The sequence below is a fragment of the Triticum urartu genome, chromosome 5 (genome assembly GCF_003073215.2).
Source record: "Triticum urartu cultivar G1812 chromosome 5, Tu2.1, whole genome shotgun sequence".
NCBI lineage: Eukaryota > Viridiplantae > Streptophyta > Magnoliopsida > Poales > Poaceae > Triticum > Triticum urartu.
The window spans coordinates 555,523,681-555,529,680 of record NC_053026.1 but is presented as its reverse complement, the minus strand read 5'-3'; positions in this window follow the sequence as shown (position 1 = coordinate 555,529,680).

Genomic DNA, 6,000 nt, shown 5'->3' with positions numbered 1-6,000 from the left:
AGAGCAAAAACTATATAGCTCAAAAGATATAAGTGAAGCACATAGAGTATTCTAATAAATTCTCAATCATGTGAGTCTCTATCAAAAGGTGTGTACAGCAAGGATGATTGTGGTAAACTAAAAAGAAAAGACTCAAATCATACAAGACGCTCCAAGCAAAACACATATCATGTGGTGAATAAAAATATAGCCCCAAGTAAAGTTACCGATAGACAAAGACGAAAGAGGGGATGCCTTCCGGGGAATCCCCAATCTTAGGCTTTTTGGTGTCCTTGAATTTTACCTTGGGGTGCCATGGGCACCCCCAAGCTTAGGCTCTTGCCACTCCTTGTTCTATAATCCATCAAATCTTTACCCAAAACTTGAAAACTTCACAACACAAAACTCAAAATAGAAAATCTCGTGAGCTCCGTTAGCGAAAGAAAACAAAACACCACTTCAAGGTAATGTAATGAGCTCATTCTTGATTTATATTGGTGTTAAATCCACTGTATTCCAACTTCTCTATGGTTTATAAACTCTTTTACTAGCCATAGATTCATCAAAATAAGCAAACAACACACGAAAAACAGAATCTGTCAAAAACAGAACAGTCTGTAGTAATCTGTAGCTAACGCAAACTTATGGAACCCCAAAAATTCTAAAATAAATTTCTGGACGTGAGTAATTTATCTATTAATCATCTTAAAAAATAATTAACTAAATAGCACTTTCCAAATAAAAATGGCAGCAATTCTCGTGAGCGCTAACGTTTCTGTTTTTACAGCAAGATCAAAAAGACTTTCCCCAAGTCTTCCCAACGGTTCTACTTCGCACAAACACTAATTAAACACAAAAAATACAACCAAAACAGAGGCTATATAAATTATTTATTACTAAACAGGAAAAAATCAAGGAATAAAAATAAAATTGGGTTGCCTCCCAACAATCGCTATTGTTTAACACCCCTAGCTAGGCATAAAAGCGAAGATAGATCTAGGTATTGCCATCTTTGGTAGGCAATCCATAAGTGGCTCTCATAATAGATTCATATGGTAATTTAACTTTCTTTATAGGGAAGTGTTCCATGCCTTTCCTTAATGGAAATTGGAATCTAATATTCCCTTCCTTCATATCAATAATTGCACCAATCGTTCTAAGGAAAGGTCTACCAAGAATAATAGGACATGAAGGATTGCAATCTATGTCAAGAACAATGAAATCTACGGGAACATAGTTCCTATTTGCAACAATAAGAACATCATTTATTGTTCCCATAGGTTTATTAATAGTGGAATCCGCAAGGTGCAAGTTTAAAGAACAATCATCAAAATCACGGAAATCTAGCAAATCACACAAAGTTTTCGGAATCGTGGAAACACTAGCACCCAAATCACACAAAGCATAACACTCATGATATTTAATTTTAATTTTTATTGTAGGTTCCCACTCATCATAAAGTTTTCTAGGGATAGAAACTTCCAACTCAAGTTTTTCTTCATAAGATTGCATCAAAGCATCAACGATATGTTTAGTAAAAGTTTTATTTTGACTATAAGCATGAGGAGAATTTAGCACGGATTGCAACAAGGAAATACAATCTATCAAAGAGCAATTATCATAATTAAATTCCTTGAAATCCAAAATAGTGGGTTTATTGATAGCTAACGTTTTAATCTCTTCAATCCCACTTTTAATATTATTGCAAACATTATAATCAATCTCATATTCATCATGGGGCTTAAATAAATTTTCAAGATCAAAAGAAGAATCACACCAATCACGATCATTGCAACAAGTAGTAGACATAGCAAAACTAGCATCCCCAAGCTTAGGGTTTTGCATATTATAAGCACAATTTACATTAATAGAATTTATACTATCATCATTGCAATCATGCTTTTTATTCAAAGATCCATCGTGAATCACTCCACAAAGTATTTCATCATAATTTTCAGATTCACGAATTTCGAGCAAAACTTCATAAAGATAATCTAGTGCACGAAAATCACTAGCAATCGGTTCATCATAATTGGATCTCTTAAAAATATTAGCAAGAGAATGAGGATCCATAGATCTTAGGTTTTCTGTTTAGAAACAAATAAACAACTATTCCAACCAAATGAGCAAACGAGCCAAGTAAGACATCAAAGCAAACGAAAAGACGAACAGAAGAAGGGTGAATAAAACGGCAAAGGTGAAGTGGGGGAGAGGAAAACGAGAGGCAAATGGCAAATAATGTAATGCGAGGGATAAGAGTTTGTGATGGGTACTTGGTATGTCTTGACTTGTGCGTAGATCTCCCCGACAACGGCGCCAGAAATCCTTCTTGCTACCTCTTGAGAACTGCGTTGGTTTTCCCTTGAAGAGGAAAGGGTGATGCAGTAAAGTAGCGTAAGTATTTCCCTCAGTTTTTGAGAACCAAGGTATCAATCTAGTAGGAGATCATGCTCAAGTCCCACGCACCTACACAAACAAATAAGAACCTCGCAACCAACGCGATAAAGGGGTTGTCAATCCCTTCACGGTCACTTACAAGAGTGAGATCTGCTAGATATGATAAGATAATATTTTTGGTATTTTTATGATAAAGAGAAATAAAAGATGCAAAGTAAAATAAATGGTAATAGAAATAACTAAGTATTGGAAGATTAATATGATGGAAGATAGACCCGGGGGGCCATAGGTTTCACTAGTGGCTTCTCTCAAGAGCATAAGTATTACGGTGGGTAAACGAATTACTGTCGAGCAATTGATAGAATTGAGCATAGTTATGAGAATATCTAGGTATGATCATGTATATAGGCATCATGTACGAGACAAGTAGACCGAAACAATTCTACATCTACTACTATTACTCCACACATCGACCGCTATCCAGCATGCATCTAGAGTATTAAGTTCAAGAGAACAGAGTAATGCTTTAAGGAAGATGACATGATGTAGAGGGATAAACTCATGCAATATGATATAAACCCTCTTTTTATCCTCGATGGCAACAATACAATACGTATCGGTTCCCTTTCTGTCACTGGGATCAAACACCGCAAGATTGAACCCAAAGCTAAGCACTTCTCCCATTGCAAGAAAGATCAATCTAGTAGGCCAGACCAAATCGATAATTCGAAGAGACTTGCAAAGATAAACCAATCATACATAAAAGAATTCAGAGGATAATCAAATATTGTTCATAGATAATATGGATCATAAACCCACAATTCATTGGATCGCGACAAACACACCGCAAAAGAAGATTACATCGAATAGATCTCCAAGAAAATCAAGGAGATCTTTGTATTGAGATCCAAAGAGAGGGAAGAAGCCATGTAGATAATAACTATGGACCCGTAGGTCTGAAGTAAACTACTCACACATCACCGGAGAGACCATGGAGTTGATGTAGAGGCCCTCCGTGATCAATGCCCCCTCCGGTGGAGCTCCGAAAAAGGCCCCAAGATGGGATCTCTCGGGTACAGAAGGTTGCGGCGGTGGAATTAGGTTTTCTTGGTGATCTTGGATGTTTGGGGGGTACGTGGATATATATAGGAGGAAGAAGTATGTCGGTGGAGCAACGGAGGGCCCACGAGGGTGGAGGGCGCGCCCAGGGGGGTAGGCGCACCCCCTGCCTCGTGCCTTCCTCCATTGTTTCCTGACGCCCACTCCAAGTCTCCTGGATCACGTTTGTTCAGAAAATCACGTTTCCGAAGGTTTCATTCCATTTGGACTCCGTTTGATATTCCTTTTCTTCGAAACCCTAAAATGGGCAAACAAAACAGCAATTTGGGCTGGGCCTCCGGTTAGTAGGTTAGTCCCAAAAATGATATAAAAGTGTAAATAAAGCCCATTAACATCCAAAATAGATAATATAATAGCATGGAGCAATCAAAAATTATGGATACGTTGGAGACGTATCAGATGTCGACCCCAAGTCCAGTGCTTCTACTGCTGCTATCCCGTACGTGTTCCTGTTCTTTCTGTTAGATGTCCTGCCACAGTTCTTTGCTCTAGTTTCTTCCCTACATATGTTAGGTTCTACTTCATATATGCAACTTCATCTAGTGTCTGTTCTAGATGTGTTTAGTTCAAGTTCATATATGCAGATGCTATTTACCTTCTCTCTGTCAGATTGCATGACTTGCTTTATCTCTGCTATATTAGTCATGCTTTATCTAGTATTTCTATTAGCAAAGTTATTTGGTAAATTGCTCATATTTCCAACACGTAGGCCCTTTCTTCTTCTGCTCGCTCGTCGCGGCAGTGCCGACGCCGTCCCCACTACCTTTGCTGCTCTACCCAGCGTTCCTCGGTGCCCCGGAAGCCCACCGTTGAGGTGCTTTTCCAGCTCGCTTGCCGCGGTCCGCGGCCGCGGCCGTTGCCGCCCCGGCTGCTCTCCTCCGTCGTCTACGACCGCCCTCCTCGGCGCCCCAGCATCTCGTCCTACTCGTTGCATAGCTCCCCACCGGCGCTCTGCTCCGTCCACGGCCACCCGCTAGCTCCTTTGCTCTGTTGACGTCCTACAGGATACATGGTGATAGACTGGTGTAACCGTGGGACGGAAGGAACATGATTATAGAGAATTAATTGGAATTGAAGAATTAATTTACTTGCCTTGCCAAGTGTCCGATGCTGGAGAGGGTCTCACTGTCTATGCGTGTGACCTAGGTCGCATAGGATTTTCTTCCGACCAAATGCCACCCCTCAGTTCTTTTTATACTGAAGCTACTGAAAATAATCAAAGATAAGCAGCTCGATTATTTCATAGATAAATATTTCAATGCAACAACAATTAAAATATAAACATTACAATTCAAACATCAAGTTTTGAAACAAAATAGGTTAATTTTGAGTTCAAGTTATCCAAATCGTCCTCATTATCGCCGTTTCATCGTCATCTTCGTCGGATGAATCCATGAACTCGGCTTGCCCGAATCCATTGTGTTTTCGCTCAAAATAGAGTTCGGCTATACATATGACACTTGACGTACAATTTTTGTTCTGACACATCAGTTCGGAATGTTTGTTGGGCATCGTACCAGGATTGAAAAGAAACGTCGTGCGTGCAGTAATTTTGCTCAAAAATATGATAAACATCTTCTAGAGAAAACATAAAATTTTATTTTGATATATCGAAGGCCATTTTTTTTCCTGATAAAGAACACTTTTATTAACTCAAGAATACCAAAACGCCATAGGACAGTCCTGAGGACGTTCTGGATGTTGGTTCTCCGCTTCTCGGTGGTGCTTCCAAGGCTGACCCAAGGGATCTCTGCCGTGTCAACGGGCGGCATTAGTTGGACCCTCTCGTTCCCCTTCACGTTCCCTGCGTACGTGGTGTTCATGGTGCAGTACATGTCTTGTGCAGCTGCAGGGGACATAAGCTACCGAATTAACAAACAATAGTGCAATCGGTTCAAATATTTATACTGATGTTTATTGTACTGCTGACAAGATGTTTGGAATTCTTCATTTAACTGTCTAGTAGCATAATCTTTTTGTTTAGTTGCTAGCTAAACAAATTCAGCAGTACAACAAACATCAGTATAAATAGGTTTAGTTGCTAGCCAAACTTTGAACCTGACGCCGGCCAGCTGCACACACAACCGAACCCCGAATCTCACTACTCTGGCCAGCAGCAGCTGGTCACGCACAACCACACTCTAAACCAAACTCTGAACCTCATGCCAACTCTGAACCGTGCACACATAGACGACGCCTAGCCGCACACACAGGACGCGCGACGAGGCCCGTAGCAGCCCGGCCGGCCTCTATCCTGGAGCGCGAGCAGCAGCAGCCCGGCCGGCATCCATCCCAGAGCGTGAGGCGCACACTGTGCCGTCCGGATCGAGCGCAGCCCTCTGCCCTGCCACAACCGTGGCCGTCGTGATCTGCCTAGGTAGTAGGCGATGGAGGCAGCGTCATTGATGCCTAGGCAGTAGGCGATGGAGGCAGCGTCGTTGACCCCCGCCGAGGCTAACATGCCGCTGCCCATCCACGTAGCCGATGGGCATCGGGAAGAAGCTC